This window comes from Chlorocebus sabaeus, chromosome 7 (assembly GCF_047675955.1).
Source record: "Chlorocebus sabaeus isolate Y175 chromosome 7, mChlSab1.0.hap1, whole genome shotgun sequence".
Taxonomy (NCBI): Eukaryota; Metazoa; Chordata; class Mammalia; order Primates; family Cercopithecidae; genus Chlorocebus; species Chlorocebus sabaeus.
The window spans coordinates 117,595,676-117,613,576 of record NC_132910.1 but is presented as its reverse complement, the minus strand read 5'-3'; the positions used below and the strand labels follow the sequence as shown (position 1 = coordinate 117,613,576).

Sequence of the window (17,901 nt, the reverse complement as noted above, 5' to 3'; positions counted from 1 at the left end):
TTTTTAAAAGCCTATATAAATTACTCTTCCACTTAGAGCTGTGAAGAGCCAAATTTTTATTTTCCTGAATGCTTGCTTCCTAAATGAGTAATGGAAAGCATCCTAAAAATTCTAAAACACAAGGCAGAAAAGAGTCTTTGATAGGCTGAATCTACAGAAGGAAAGAAATTATGTTAAATGCTTTGTCATATTCCTTTATATTATAGCATAAAATAACATTTAGGAAAAAAAGACACTTGTGTGAATTCAGTGGCAAGTTTATTGTTTTTATTGTGTTCTAACTGACTGACTTTTAACACGGCAAGCTAATGTCAACCTTGGATGTCACGAAGCCTATATCTTCCCTAATTCCATGACACTAAGCCTCGTACCCACTGCTTTCTTTCAGTTTTCCTCCAGTGACCAATACTGCTAAATGTGAAAGAACAAAAAGAAAACCCCATTGTGATTAGTCCCTGCTCTAATAAAGTTTAGGGTCAAATGAGGCATGTTGATATGCCCGACATTTTTAATTTTTAATGCAGAAAAATGGAGTCTATTGGTTTCTACTCTTTACCACTTTAACCCTTATGTAGTGTCTAAAAATCAGTAAAGTGTAAGAAGTAAAAATGGTGCTGAAATTCACTGGGAAATTAGATGAATTTAAATAAATTTTGTTTTGGATCCTACAGTTGGTCTTTACTGGAAGAAGAATCAGTTAGAACTGGCTGTGGTTTGTGATTAAGACAAAGCATAGATGGGTACAGTCTTATGGCTGCTAATGGGCAATGTGTGAGTCCCAAAATATCATCATGGACCATATATTTTTCCATTAGATGTAAAAGAATTGATTAGACAGGGCAGAATATACTGTCTATGTGAATTTATGCATGGGATTAATTATGACATCTCTCCAAACTAGGGACTCCACTCCTGAAGCTTTTTTGTTATCAGAGAAATAGAATCTCTCTTTTCTGAGTATTCTCCCTGTTGCGAGCTAAATGATGGCCCAAAATATATAACCATATCTTAGTTCCCATAATCTGTGAATATCATGTTATAAAGCATAAGAGTGAATATTACTATATGTGCCAAAAGATATGGTTAAATTAAGGATCTTCGGAGGAAGGATTTATCCTAGATTATCAGGGTGAGACCTAAATGTAATCACATGTATCCTTATAAGAGAGAGACAGGGAGTTTTGACATGGACACAAAGAGGAGAAAGTGATGTGAAGATGGAGTAGAAAGTTGAAGCTGTAAGCCAATAAATGGCAATAGCTACCATAAACTGGAAGAAGCAAAGCACAGATTATGACCTGAAAACCACCCCTCCCCCTGCCCAGGCGAGTATGGTCCTGCCAGCACCTTGATTTCAGTCAAGAGATACTGATTTTAGACTTTTAGATTCCTAACTGTGAGAAATTAAATTTCTGTTGTTTAAATCAGCAAGTTTTCGGTAAGTTATTACAGCACACATAGGAAACGAACATCCCCCAATCTTAGAAACTCTATTTCTGGAAGTGTGATCTAACGAAAGGAAAAACAGGCATGAGATTGGGCAAATTGCACAGAGGTCCGAATGCTGGGTATGTTGACTCCAAAGTATGCTGAGATTAAATTCAACTTATATGCAATATCCTACTGTGATTAAAATGACATCTTTCACCACCCTGTGGCTTCCTGCATGCTTGTGAGTAGAGTTCAACAGAAATTAGAAATATCTGTAGGCTGCAGAAAGTGGCCTTTGCTCTAAGTGGGTCTATAATCTCCCAGACTTCAGAGTTAGAGAAACAGCATAAGGAAGGAAAGAGTGGGTATTAGGCACAGATATGTCTCCTAATGTCATGAGAGATGTCATTAGAGCACGAAAGGGACTCAGAATTAGGGGAGTATGAGTATAAGTTGGGTTAAATGGGAAAGATATGGGTGATTATTAGAATTGGCAAGTCATATAAAAGCATAAGGGGAGTCAGAAAATATTTACAAAGTAATGGCATCAAAGTCAGGACCCCAAAGATGAATGTAACTTCATGAGATAGGCTCTATATTGTCCCTATAACTTCCTGTACTATGGAAAAATCCTACTCCAAGCTACTCTATTTTTTTGTCCACAAATAAATTCTGATTTCCATGAATGTAATGACTCTGTCCCACTGGTGCCACTAGCGTGTGAAATGGTTCCTGAATATATTGCAAGGCAGCGGTCTCCATCTTTTTGGCACCAAGGACCAGTTTACAGGGGAGTGGGGGATGGTTTGGGTATGAAACTGCTTCATCTCAGATGATCAGGCGCTAGATTCTCATAAGGAGCACAACACCTAGACCCCTCATGTCCGCCGTTCACAATAGGGTTTGCACTCCTGTGAGAATCTAATGCCACCGCTGATCTGACAGGAGGCGGAGCTCAGGGGGTAGTGCTGGCTTGCTTACTGCTCACCTCCTACTGTGCGGCCCTGTTCCTAACAGGCGACAGGTACTGGGCCACTGCCTGGGTGTTGGGGACCCCTGTTGTACATTTATGAGCAAATAAATAAACAGTATCTAGAAGGGTGCATAGGTACTATTTGTAGGTTAGAAGGTGATAATTTATTGGGAGAGATGGTGATGGAAATTTTAATGGTACCTGATTCAGTTCATAGAACATTTATGTAGCTGTAACTATAAGTAATAATATATAAGTAACAATAATAAAACTGTTTTTGAAAGGCTTTTTATAGTCGTTAATATATAGTATGAAGTATTGAGATACAATTCCAGGAGAACAGTTCCTTGTCTAGTGAGTCTGCCCCTACTCCTGGTTATACCATAAAGAGTCAACATGGGCCAGGCACAGTGGCTCAAGTCTGTAATCCTAGCATTTTGGGAGGCCAAGGCAGGTGGATCACAAGGTCAAGAGATCGAGACCATCCTGGCCAACATGGTGAAAACCCTGTCTCTACTAAAAATACAAAATTAGCTGGGAGTGGTGGCGTGTGCCTGTAGTCCCAGCTACTCAGCAGGCTGAGTCAAGAGAGTTGCTTGAACCCGGGAGGTGGAAGTTGAGCTGAGATCGTGCCACTGCACTCCAGCCTGGCAACAGTGTGAGACTCAGTCTCGGGAAAAAAAAAAGAATCAACTCATGCTTGAAAGTATACTTTTCCAGGACAGGAAACAAATACAATCTGATAGGAAAATGCTATAGAATAAAATATTAGGCTGTCTTTTAAATTTTATTAACTACTTCTTAACTTGAAAAACTCAGAGATGCGATTGGGCAAATTACTGTACTTGAAATATAGCTGTCAGAGCTAATGCAGAGTGGAGGTTTCACCCTCAATCGTTTGTTTCATCCTGTAAAAAAATCAGACTCAAGCAGTTTCTTTCTTCTTTCTTCTTTCTGCAACTTTTCTTTTCCAACAAAGCAGTAAGCTAGGAGAAAGGCAATGACAATGAATTTCACAAAGACCATGTATGAAGGAAAAACTGTGTTTTGTTTCCCTGAACTTTGGATAATCTTTAATGACTGTTTACTTAAATCGAATGCAGCATTTAATTGTTAAATGGCTCTGCTCAAGCTTTCAGATCTATTTTTAAAAGCAGCTAAAACTATTGGCTTCTGTTAATAATTTATTTTATTTTATTTTATTTTATTTATTTATTTATTTATTTATTTATTTATTTATTTATTTATTTATTTTTGAGACGGAGTCTCGCTCTATCGCCCAGGCTGGAGTGCAGTGGCCCGATCTCGGCTCACTACAAGCTCCGCCTCCCGGGTTTACGCCATTCTCCTGCCTCAGCCTCCTGAGTAACTGGGACTACAGGGGCCCGCCACCTCGCCCGGCTAGTTTTTTGTGTTTTTTTTTTTTTTAGTAGAGACAGGGTTTCACCGTGTTTGCCAGGATGGTCTCGATCTCCTGACCTCGTGATCCGCCCATCTCGGCCTCCCAAAGTGCTGGGATTACAGGCTTGAGCCACCGCGCCCGGCCTTTTTTTTTTTTAATTAAAAGAATTTTTCACAATCAAGACATTTATATATATATAAAATGTGTTTTCAAGAGTCAAACAGAACATTTTTCCATATCTTTTAGGAAATGTTGCACTGTTAGTCATTTTCTTTTGGTAAAATATTTTTCTCATTTTAAGCTGCATATCTGTCACTGTTATTTTTAAAATGTGAATACATTTTTTCCAAATATAGAATCTCCTTCATATTTAAGAATCACATATTTTTATGAACTCAAATCTTAGTTCACACTTTGCTCAGTGCTGACACTATAAGCTAGTTCAGGTTAAAATAGTAGCACAGTTATTGTTTGAAAGCTTACTTTGCTTATGAACATTAATATATTGAATGAAAATAAATATACCTGTCAATGCAAATTAAATAGAACCAATTCATATCTTAGTTAGTTAATCCTTTTACTAATTCAGAATCTAGATTATGATATTGTGTTACTTAGTTCACTATATATAAATTTCAGATTTAATTAGGCAGGAGGTATACTCTCCAGACACCACCTTGTACTTTGGTGGTGATGAAGATTCTAACTAAAATTTGAGGTAGTGATGCTGTCATTTTTAACCTATTACGTTAACGGGTCTAGAAATTTATGGAATATTGGAATGTGGTTTTCCATTACATTTAAAATTTTATATGTATACTTACGGTAGGAAACATGAAGGGCCCAATGAAAAATAACCCTGGAAGTTCATGTTTATGAATTGTATGCACCAGAGGCTTGATAATTAAGCTCTGTCAATTTACTTCTTCCTAGCCTCACAATTTAAAGGCTAATACACACTGTATAAGATTGTTAAAATGATAAACAATATAACATATATGTGTGTCACATAAAGCTATCAGCATACATGTAAATCTAACCTTAGATTTATTTAAATACTTGATTTATTTCCTAAAATACTGCATTTTAATATTTTATTGATTTAAAAGAAAAAATAACTTCCTAACACTTCTTTCAATGAAGATAGCTATACATAGCTTTTAATTCGGTAATTAATTTGTCACACATGAGATTATGAATTCTTAATCTGTTGACCTGCATTTTACTGGAAATGGGTTTATAAAGATTTCTGGTCCATTATAACTCCTGGTAATGACTCTTTATATCTTGTACAATGAAGATCATTTGCAGTTGAATATAGCTTTTTAAACGAAGAGGTCTTTAGTAATTGAAATAGTGTGGAATTATATCTGTGGAAAAAGTGTGGACCTGGATCACTACAATCTGAATTTAACATCATCTACATTTTATACATTTCAAAGCTATTTTACTCATTCAATCTGTTGAGGGTCAGATTGAAAAGGAGATTACAAATGTGCAGTCATGTCATTTGTTGTGATGCCTATTGAAATTTTGAAAGAGTTTATTGATGCCTTCAATAATTATGAATATGCTCACCACTTAAAAAATCATTTACTTGACAGCATATATTATTCAAATATGATAATAACTGGATCTGTTCAAAGAAATTGGTGCTCATTATAAATTATCCACTTCTCTTTAAACTCTAAATCCTGATGTTTAATTTAAAAGCTCTGTAAAGCATATACTTTAAATCACTGATTGCTTTGATTTCTTGGTATCTTTTCTGCATCATACTAGTTGGCCTCATAAGCACAGTTCATATTGAAAATTTATTATTACCATAATTCTTTAGATTGTGTCTTAGTTTGTGTTGCTAAATAGGAATACCCCGATACTGGCTTAATTATAAAGAAAAGAGGTTTATTTGTCTAATGGTTCTTCAAGCTGTACAAGAAATAAGGTGACAGCATCTGCTTCTGGTGAGAGCCCCAGAGTGGTTCTACTCATAGCAGAATTTGAAGGGGATCTGGGGTGTGCAGAGATCACATGGCCAGAAAGAAATCAAGACAGAGAGACCAGGCTCTTTATGTAATCAGATCTCACAAGAACTAATAGAGCAAGGACTCACTGATTACCATGAGGATGGCACCATACCACTCATGAGGGACCCACCCCTATGACCCAAACACCTTCCCCTAGGCCCCACCTCTAACAATGGGGATCAAAGTTCAACATGACATTTGGAGGGAAAAAACATGCAAACTATATCAGATTGTAGTTAATTTATCTTAGGAATAATTTTAAAAGTTATTTTTTATTAATTACTTCTACCACTGTATTTAAAATATGTCTAAAAATTGTTTTCTGTGTGTGAATTTCTGTCCTTCAAAAATATATAGAGCAAATCAGGTTGTTATTCATATTGCAGAATAAGTTATGTCAAATAATTTCTTCTATAACATCCATTTTTAATAGCAACATTGTTAATAATATTTTCTTTTATAAAGTATTTTAGTCTACAGCCTGAACCTATACCACCCTGAACCTATCTGACCTCTTCTCTCTTCTGATCTAGGAAGCTAAGCAGGACTGGGCCTGGTTAGTGTTTGGATAGGAGGCTGGCATAATACTTTTTTGTATTCATAGAGTATATACCTTACTTAAAATTTATTTCTTATGGCATTTTCCTTTAATGCTCAAATTCCTGACATACAATATAGAAATCATTTAAAGTAAATAGTGTTCATTGTAAATTTTATAAGTTCCATGTAGGCCTTTCCAGCTTGTATATAATTTTCTCGCACTGAAAGTTAATTTACTGCAGTCAGCTAATAGTATCTGTCCTTTGCTAAGACCCATGGCAAAATGTCATAAAAGTAGCCTTCTTTCCTGAAAAGTTATGACCAATAGGGAAGAGATCATGACTTGTCAGTCATGTCTTAAGAAATAATCCTACCACAACTCTGGAAGAATTTTAAAAAGCAAATGATTTGGCACATGAAACAGGGTACTGAGTATACAGAAGAAATATATCAAGTTACCATCAGTTGAGATATTCCACAGAATATCTCTTCTCACTTGAATGTTGTTTTATCAGATTATAATCAAATCCTTCTGTTAATAATTAAATTAATATCAGTACGTATTAGTTAGTTTTCACACTGATATACAGAAATGCCCAAGACTGGGTAATTTGTAAAAGAAAGAGGTTTAATTGACACACAGTCCCACATGGCTAGGGAGGCCTCAGGAAATTAAACAGTCACTGGGAAAGGGGAAGCAAGGCTCCTCCTTCACGAGGCAGCAGGAAAGAGAAAAGTGAAGGAGGGACCTTCAAACACTTATAAAACCATGAGATTTTGTGAGAATTCACCCACTATCACGAGAACAGCATGGCGGAAACCGCCCCCATAATCCAATCACATCCCTCCCTCAACACGTGGGGATTACAATTTAATATGAGATTTGGGTGAGGATACAGAGCCAAACCGTAACTCTCCTAAGGTAAATATATAATGCGTAAGCTGGCATTTTATTCTGCTTGCATATTTAGGACCTTGACAACTGTGACTTTCTACTATATGATATCAGATTCAAGAACTATAAGGCTTAAGAAAAATATTTATTTAGAGAATCAGTATGTTATACCATTTATTTTTACGATTTCTTGTTTCTTGACATTGTAATGCAAATATTATTTGATTCATAGATATGCATTTGTGGAAATTCTGCCTCTTTTCACACAACCACGCTACATTTTATTTCCCTTCATTCATTGCTTATCATATGACAGGGCCCCCTCCATGTCTTTCATTTGCTACCTGAGAGAGCCCAGCATTGCAACTTCAGCATTTCTAGCTCTCTCTTTTAACACCCAACCTCATCCTTCACCCCAAAATGACATATTTTCTTCACTTGTTAACACTAAACCAAATCCTAAAATCATAACATATGGCCAATAAGCGCTATCTATGCTTCTAACTTTTGCTAAGGGTCTTCATATTAGCAATTTTATTAAAGATTTATAGACTCATGGATTACTTGAGATCAAATGATCCATAATAATGAAACCTGTCGTTGCACACGTGAAGAAATTAAGACCGAGGGAGGTAGGTGGCTTGCCAAGGCTGATTAATGAAATGGGCGTATGTTAAATTTAAGTCAAGTTAGAATGAGAGGGTATTTTGTGGTTTTTGGTTTTTTGCTCACCATTTTGGTGACATCATTTACCCTCTTTCAGAAATCAATGTAAATCCTGAAACATGGAAGTTTTGTTCAAATTATTTTGTTAAAATGAACAACATGATTAACTTAAACGGAAAACTAAGTAGACCATAAATGAGTAAATGGATGTAGCAGCAATTAACTTATAGTTATTAGGAAAATGAGACTGTTGAGCTTTCATATGAGACTGATGCTAGAGACATACTGAAGGCTACAGTGAAAGTTAAATCATGAATACAAGATAATAGTTCAGGTGGTAAGAAGATGATATGATTCAAAGGCCTAGAAGTGAGTCATCTAAAAGAACACTAGCAATAGTACGAATTCCTCTTTAGTTATTAGTTTAATTTTCCAGCTCGTAAAAACATAATAATATTTATAATTATATGAAACTAACTTAGGGCCTTGAATATGGAACCTTTAAAACGAATGATTCTGAGAAAAAAAAAAAAAAGAAAACTTGAGTTTGTTTGTTATATGTTATTCAATTTTCTTCATTTCTCTGAGTTCCAAAATACAATTTTTTGCTTCTTAAGGGAAGGGGGTGTGACCCTGTATAGGATGCAGTTAGAAACTAAATAAATTTTTAACTCAGATTTTTAGAATTGAATATTTATTTGAAAAGATGAGTCTATGGAAGTCATATATTTATTCCAGTGGAGTTGCTGTTGGACGACCAATTTCTGAAAATGTTCAGAAATGTTCAGCCAGCTTAGGTTTTGTACTTTATTAATGGAAACAGGTTGTATCACCCTATTTGTTAATAATTTAAAACAACTAACTGCAAATGACCTTCGTTGTATCAAAAAATTAGATGTAGGCTCAAAAGTTAATCTTTTCTGCACCTAGAATATTCAGAATAATGTGCCTAGTTGTGCTCTTCCCAGATCTAGTTTCTTACCTGGGGCATTCCTCTTGCCACAGTTGCCAGACAGCCATTCTCATAGCCTGAGCCAAGTACACCTTTCCCTAATCAGGTCGCTTCGCACATCTTCACCTATACGATGACTACATGAGTTCACTTCTCTCTTAGAAACACGTTGCTCTCTCTTAAATGGGGCCTTCTAAATATAATTAAAAACCAACCAACAACAGATGATTTCCATGTATATATAATTTATATAAGTTTGCATATTATATATCATACATAGATATTAAATTAAGTGTTAAGTTTTTAATGTTATATCTTCATCTACTTGGCTAATTTTTCTAAGAACAAAACAAAAATTTCAATAGACTGTGAAGAACACTAATGCTGAGAACAATCTCCGATGCCAAACCAAACACATTCTGAATCATAGGAAACATTTTTATTATTATTTTTTTAAGTCCTGGGATACATGTGCATAATGTACAGGTTTGTTAGAGAGGTATACATATACATGTGCTATGTTGGTTTGCTGCACCTATCAACTTGTCATCTAGGATACATTTTTATAAAAGGAGTCTGGAAATGGAAAAATCTCTTCCATGATGAATAGTGATATTACATGTATGTGGAAAGGTGATATCACATAGAGTTGGACTTATATAAATTTGTAGAAGTACTTTTGTATTCCCATAAGACTAAGAAATGCATTTGTATATTGTCGGTGATTATATTTCACTCCAGCAAATCCTAACCAGCATCAAAACTAAATAAAAAGTACAATTTTTATTGATACACTTTAGGAATATGGACACATTTATTTAGTGTTCCATATGGTTAAAACTGGAAGGAATAAGAACAACTAATCTTGTTTTGCTTCAAAATTTATTTTACAGGTACATTACAATTTTACTTTTTGAGCTCATTTCAATGTCACAAATTTCTAATAAATCTTCAATTTTTTTTTCTTTTTTTTTATTATTATTATACTTTAAGTTCTAGGGTACATGTGCATAACGTGCAGGTTTGTTACATATGTACACTTGTGCCACGTTGGTGTGCTGCACCCATCAACTTGTCAGCACCCATCAACTCATCATTTACATCAGGTATAACTCCCAATGCAATCCCTCCCCCCTCCCCCATTCCCATGATAGGCCCCGGTGTGTGATGTTCCCCTTCCCGAGTCCAAGTGATCTCATTGTTCAGTTCCCACCTATGAGTGAGAACATGCGATGTTCGGTTTTCTGTTCTTGCGATAGTTTGCTGAGAATGATGGTTTCCAGCTGCATCCATGTCCCTACAAAGGACATAAACTCATCCTTTTTATGGCTGCATAGTATTCCATGGTGTATATGTGCCACATTTTCTTAATCCAGTCTGTCACTGATGGACATTTGGGTTGATTCCAAGTCTTTGCTATTGTGAATAGTGCCGCAATAAACATACGTGTGCATGTGTCTTTATAGCAGCATGATTTATAATCCTTTGGGTATATACCCAGTAATGGGATGGCTGGGTCATATGGTACTTCTAGTTCTAGATCCTTGAGGAATCGCCATACTGTTTTCCATAATGGTTGAACTAGTTTACAATCCCACCAACAGTGTAAAAGTGTTCCTATTTCTCCACTTCCTCTCCAGCACCTGTTGTTTCCTGACTTTTTAATGATCGCCATTCTAACTGGTGTGAGATGGTATCTCATTGTGGTTTTGATTTGCATTTCTCTGATGGCCAGTGATGATGAGCATTTTTTCATGTGTCTGTTGGCTGTACGAATGCCTTCTTTTGAGAAATGTCTGTTCATATCCCTTGCCCACTTTTTGATGGGGTTGTTTGTTTATTTCTCGTAAATTTGTTTGAGTTCTTTGTAGGTTCTGGATATTAGCCCTTTGTCAGATGAGTAGATTGCAAAAATTTTCTCCCATTCTGTAGGTTGCCTGTTCACTCTGATGGTAGTTTCTTTTGCTGTGCAGAAGCTCTTTAGTTTAATGAGATCCCATTTGTCAATTTTGGCTTTTGTTGCCGTTCCTTTTGTTGTTTTAGACATGAAGTCCTTGCCCATGCCTATGTCCTAAATGGTATTACCTAGGTTTTCTTCTAGGGATTTTATGGTATTAGGTCTAACATTTAAGTCTCTAATCCATCTTGAATTAATTTTCATATAAGGAGTAAGGACAGGATCCAGTTTCAGCTTTCTACTTATGGCTAGCCAATTTTCCCAGCACCATTTATTAAATAGGGAATCCTTTCCCCATTTCTTGTTTTTGTCAGGTTTGTCAAAGATCAGATGGCTGTAGATGTGTGGTATTATTTCTGAGGACTCTGTTCTGTTCCATTGGTCTATATCTCTGTTTTGATACTAGTACCATGCTGTTTTGGTTACTGTAGCCTTGTAGTATAGTTTGAAGTCAGGTAGCGTGATGCCTCCAGCTTTGTTCTTTTGACTTAGGATTGTCTTGGTAATGCAGGCTTTTTTTTTTGGTTTCATATGAACGTTAAAGTAGTTTTTTTCCAATTCTGTGAAGAAATTCATTGGTAGCTTGATGGGGATGGCATTGAATCTATAAATAACCTTGGGCAGTATGGCCATTTTCACGATATTGATTCTTCCTATCCATGAGCATGGTATGTTCTTCCATTTGTTTGTGTCCTCTTATTTCACTGAGTAGTGGTTTGTAGTTCTCCTTGAAGAGGTCCTTTACATCCCTTGTAAGTTGGATTCCTAGGTATTTTATTCTCTTTGAAGCAATTGTGAATGGAAGTTCATTCCTGATTTGGCTCTCTGTTTGTCTGTTACTGATGTATAAGAATGCTTGTGATTTTTGCACATTAATTTTGTATCCTGAGACTTTGCTGAAGTTGCTTATCAGCTTAAGGAGATTTTGGGCTGAGACAATGGGGTTTTCTAAATATACAATCATGTAATCTGCAAACAGGGACAATATGACTTCTTCTTTTCCTAACTGAATCCCCTTGATTTCTTTCTCTTGCCTGATTGCCCTAGCCAGAACTTCCAACACTATGTTGAATAGGAGTGGTGAGAGAGGGCATCCCTGTCTTGTGCCAGTTTTCAAAGGGAATTTTTCCAGTTTTTGCCCATTCAGTATGATATTGGCTGTGGGTTTGTCATAAATAGCTCTTATTATTTTGAGGTACGTTCCATCAATACCGAATTTATTGAGCGTTTTTAGCATGAAGTGCTGTTGAATTTTGTCAAAAGCCTTTTCTGCATCTATTGAGATAATCATGTGATTTTTGTCTTTGGTTCTGTTTATATGCTGGATTATGTTTATTGATTTGCGAATGTTGAACCAGCCTTGCATCCCAGGGATGAAGCCCACTTGATCATGGTGGATAAGCTTTTTGATGTGCTGCTGGATCTGGTTTGCTAGTATTTTATTGAGGATTTTTGCATCGATGTTCATCAGGGATATTGGTCTAAAATTCTCTTTTTTTGTTATGTCTCTGCCAGGCTTTGGTATCAGGATGATGTTGGCCTAATAAAATGAGTTAGGGAGGATTCCCTCTTTTTCTATTGATTGGAATAGTTTCAGAAGGAATGGTACCAGCTCCTCCTTGTACCTCTGGTAGAATTCAGCTGTGAATCCATCTGGTCCTGGACTTTTTTTGGTGGTAGGCTATTAATTATTGCCTCAATTTCAGAGCCTTCTATTGATCTATTCAGGGATTGAGCTTCTTCCTGGTTTAGTCTTGGGAGAGTGTAAGTGTCCAGGAAATTATCCATTTCTTCTAGATTTTCCAGTTTATTTGCGTAGAGGTGTTTATAGTATTCTCTGATGGTAGTTTGTATTTCTGTGGGGTCAGTGGTGATATCCCCTTTATCATTTTTTATTGCATCTATCTGATTCTTCTCTCTTTTCTTCTTTATTAGTCTTGCTAGCGGTCTATCAATTTTGTTGATCTTTTCAAAAAACCAACTCCTGGATTCATTGATTTTTTGGAGGGTTTTTTTGTCTCTATCTCCTTTAGTTCTGCTCTGATCTTAGTTATTTCTTGCCTTCTGCTAACTTTTGAATGTGTTTGCTCTTGCTTCTCTAGTTCTTTTAATTGTGATATTAAAATGTCAATTTTAGATCTTTCCAGCTTTCTCTTGTGAGCATTTAGTGGTATGAATTTCCCTCTACACACTGCTTTAAATGTGTCCCAGAGATTCTGGTATGTTGTATCTTTGTTCTCATTGGTTTCAAAGAACATCTTTATTTCTGCCTTCATTTCGTTATGTACCCAGTAGTCATTCAGGAGCAGGTTATTCAGTTTCCATGTAGTTGAGCAGTTTTGATTGAGTTTCTTAGTCCTGAGTTCTCGTTTGATTGCACTGTGGTCTGAGACAGTTTGTTATAATTTCCGTTCTTGTACATTTGCTGAGGAGTGCTTTAATTACAATTATGTGGTCAATTTTGGAATAAGTGTGATGTGGTGCTGAGAAGAATGTATATTCTGTTGATTTGGGGTGGAGAGTTCTGTAGATGTCTATTAGGTCTGCTTGCTGCAGAGATGAGTTCAATTCCTGGATATCCTTGTAAACTTTCTGTCTCATTGATCTGTCTAATGTTGACAGTGGGGTGTTGAAGTCTTCCATTATTATTGTATGGGAGTCTAAGTCTCTTTGTAAGTCTCTAAGGACTTGCTTTATGAATCTGGGTGCTCCTGTATTGGGTTTGTATATATTTAGGATAGTTAGCTCTTCCTGTTGAATCGATCCCTTTACCATTATGTAATGGCCTTCTTTGTCTCTTTTGATCTTTGATGGTTTAAAGTCTGTTTTATCAGAGACTAGTATTGCAACCCCTGCTTTTTATTGTTCTCCATTTGCTTGGTAGATCTTCCTCCATCCCTTTATTTTGAGCCTATGTATGTCTCTGCATGTGAGATGGGTCTCCTGAATAGAGCAAACTGATGGGTCTTCACTCTTTATCCAGTTTGCCAGTCTGTGTCTTTTAATTGGAGCATTTAGTCCATTTACATTTAAGGTTAATATTGTTATGTGTGAACTTGATCCTGCCATTATGATATTAACTGGTTATTTTGCTGATTAGTTGATGCAGTTTCTTCCTAGCCTCGATGGTCTTTACATTTTGGCATGTTTTTGCAATGGCTGGTACCGGTTGTTCCTTTCCATGTTTAGTGCTTCCTTCAGGGTCTCTTGTAAGGCAGGCCTGGTGGTGACAAAATCTCTAAGCATTTGCTTATCTGTAAAGGATTTTATTTCTCCTTCACTTATGAAACTTAGTTTGGCTGGATATGAAATTCTGGGTTTAAAATTCTTTTCTTTAAGAATGTTGAATATTGGCCCCCACTCTCTTCTGGCTTGTAGAGTTTCTGCCGAGAGATCTGCTGTTAGTCTGATGGGCTTCCCTTTGTGGGTAACCCGACCTTTCTCTCTGGCTGCCCTTAAGATTTTTTCCTTCATTTCAACTTTGGTGAATCTGGCAATTATGTGTCTTGCAGTTGCTCTTCTCGAGGAGTATCTTTGTGGTGTTCTCTGTATTTCCTGAATTTGAATGTTGGCCTGCCCTACTAGGTTGGGGAAGTTCTCCTGGATGATATCGTGAAGAGTGTTTTCCAGCTTGGTTCCATTTTCCCCCTCTCACTTTCAGGCACCCCAATCAGACATAGATTTGGTCTTTTTACATAATCCCATACTTCTTGAAGGCTTTGTTCATTTCTTTTTCTTCTTTTTTCTTTAGATTTCTCTTCTCACTTCATTTCATTCATTTGATCCTCAATCGCTGATACTCTTTCTTCGAGTTGATCGAGTCGGTTACTGAAGCTTGTGCATTTGTCACGTATTTCTCGTGTCATGGTTTTCATCTCTGTCAGTTCTTTTATGGCCTTCTCTGCATTAATTATTCTAGATATCAATTCTTCCACTCTTTTTTCAAGATTTTTAGTTTCTTTGCGCTGGGTACGTAATTCCTTCTTTAGCTCTGAGAAGTTTTATGGACTGAAGCCTTCTTCTCTCATCTCGTCAAAGTCATTCTCTGTCCAGCTTTGATCCGTTGCTGGCGATGAGCTGCGTTCCTTTGGAGGGGGAGATGTGCTCTTATTTTTTGAATTTCCAGCTTTTCTGCCCTGCTTTTTCCCCATCTTTGTGGTTTTATCTGCCTCTGATCTTTGATGATGGTGATGTACTGATGGGGTTTTGGTGTGGGTGTCCTTCCTGTTTGTTAGTTTTCCTTCTAACAGTCAGGACCCTCAGCTGTAGGTCTGTTGGAGATTGCTTGAGGTCCACTCCAGACCCTGTTTGCCTGGGTATCACCAGGAGAGGCTGCAGAAGATAGAATATTGCTGAACAGCGAGTGTACCTGTCTGATTCTTGCTTTGGAAGCTTCCTCTCAGGGGTGTACTCCACCATGTGAGGTGTGGGGTGTTGGTCTGCCCCTAGTGGGAGATGTCTCCCCGTTAGGCTACTCAGGGGTCAGGGACCCACTTGAGCAGGCAGTCTGTCTGTTCTCAGATCTCAACCTCTGTGTTGGGAGATCCACTGCTCTCTTCAAAGCTGTCAGACAGAGTCATTTGCGTCTGCAGAGGTTTCTGCTGCTTTTGTTGTTGTTGTTGTTGTTGTTGTTGTTTAGTTGTGCCCTGTCCCCAGACGTGGAGTCTACAGAGACTGGCAGGCCTCCTTGAGCTGCTGTGAGCTCCACCCAGTTTGAGCTTCCCAGCGGCTTTGTTTACCTACTTAAGCCTCAGCAATGGCAGGCACCCCTCCCCCAGCCTCGCTGCTGCCTTGCGGTTAGATCGCAGACTGCTGTGCTAGCAATGAGGGAGGCTCCCTGGGCATGGGACCCTCCCGGCCAGGTGTGGGATATAGTCTCCTGGTGTGCCCATTTGCTAAGACCCTTGGTAAAGCGCAGTATTGGGGTGGGAGTTACCCGATTTTCCAGGTGTTGTGTGTCTCAGTTCCCCTGGCTAGGAAAAGGGATTCCCTTCCCCCTTGCGCTTCCCAGGTAGGCGATGCCTCGCCCTGCTTCAGCTCTCGCTGGTCGGGCTGCAGCAGCTGACCAGCACCGATTGTCTGGCAACCCCTAGTGAGATGAACCAAGTACCTCAGTTGAAAATGCAGAAATCACCTGTCTTCTGTGTCGCTCGCGCTGGGAGCTGGAGACTGGAGCTGTTCCTATTTGGCCATCTTGCTCCGCCCATATATTTTTTTTTTTTTTTGAGACGAAGTTTTGCTCAGGCTGGAGGGCAGTGGTGTGATCTTGACTCACAGCAACCTTCGCCTCCTGGATTCAAGCAATTCTCCTGCCTCAGCCTCCTGAGTAGCGGGGATCACAGGCATGTGCCACCATGCCTGGCTAATTTTGTATTTTTAGTAGAGACGGGGTTTCTCCGTTTTGGTCAGACTGGTCTCGAACTCCCAACCTCAGGTGATCCACCCACGTTGGCCTCCCAAAGCTCTGGGATTTCAGGCATGAGCCACCGTGCACAGCCAAATCTTCAAATTTTTTAAAAATTTACTTCTAGTTATATTTACTCTTAAAAAATATTGAAATATTTTCTAAGTTGTAAATGTTATATTTATAAGAGAAATGTATTAATACAACAATTTTTAGTTTCCAGATCTCATTAGGATTTTTTTAAGTTATATGTGTTAAAAAAAGAAGAATGAGATGAAGTATAAAAGAGATACAGAGTTGGGATATAAACCTAAGCATAAAGAATATACACATCCTATTTTTTTTTACTATAATCCCCTTTTGCTCTAATAAAATACTTTTCACTGATTAGAAGCCCAAACTTGCTTATACTTTCTCCTAATGTATCTGAAGAGCAAATAATTTTGCATAATTTCATGTCTTGTTTGATTACACACAGTGAAAGTTCAGTGCAAGTAGAACATTTTATTTTTTTTTAATTTCTCTCTACTACATTTTTGTAATTTATAAATCTTGAAGTGTTATGGAATAGTCCAAGTTTTTCAATCATTGTTTTATTTCTCACTAGGATATCGTGCCAATTGTTTTTCAGGAAAAATTTGCATATTAATTTTTTCTCATTGTATCTATTATAAGATGAACTTTGTAGCAAAGCAAGGTTTTAATGTGGTCTTTTGGCAGAATGTACAAAACTGAAATAAAGAGAACGTATTTGGAACTATGATAGGCTTCATGAAAATCTTTTCTGAGAGAGAGAAAGAGAGAGAAAATAATTAATGTGTAATGCCCAGCCCATCCAAACTCTGGCAAAATTTGAAATACATAGTTCAAACTTCTTTACTTATAGTGAAAGTCCTTAAAATGCGTCTTGATAGTCTTTTGGGACCACTCTTTGTAGATTTGACATATTCATGAAAAGAAAACAAAGGGCACAAAGAAAAAAAAGTTTCTAGTAAAACATCTATTCTCATCCTGACATAGGCATCAAATTACTCTCTCCATAAGCAGTTGTAATAAACGAATATTGATTTAGTACAGGACTTCTAAATATTAATTTTTTTATGAATTCTCAGTTACTTTTTTTTTTCTAGCTTTTAAGCCATTTTCCTGACTCTGTGTAAATTGTTCACACAAATAGGCAAAGGAATAAAGCAATTTAACCAAAGTGGGGAAACAAACAATTTTAAGTGTAGGTAGCAGAAGACAATGGATTTTTTTCAAGTTATTCTATACCAAAGCCGCATGGATCTATTTTAAGACACTTTTACACAACAAAAGGAGATTTGCTGTCACTAACCCTAGTCATTTGGCTTTCTAAATACTGGTAAATGCTGGAAAATTGGAATTCTTTGTTTCTGTTTTCTCTAAAAGTAAGCCACTCTTACTTTTAGGCACCCAGTGAATTAGGTGTCATCTCTTATATATTGTTCCTAATGGAATGTGAGGACGGCTTTTAAGAAGGTGCCAGATGTGTGAGTCGTTTATTGCTGAGCAAGTGTTGCTTCTGTTTCTGAGGCTATGAAAAGGGTTCGCATGAAGAAATACAGCTATCATTTATATGTGACTAGCAGAATATATTTAAGGGACATATTCCTGTTTTATTAGAGGCAAGCCT

General features: G+C 37.2%; 1 protein-coding gene across 2 annotated transcripts in view; it reads left to right on the top strand.

Annotated features, from left to right (window-relative positions):
• SPOCK3 (SPARC (osteonectin), cwcv and kazal like domains proteoglycan 3) overlaps positions 1-17,901 on the top strand; it is a 495,024-nt gene that overhangs the window by 312,475 nt on the left and 164,648 nt on the right. The gene's annotated exons all lie outside the window — the stretch shown is intronic.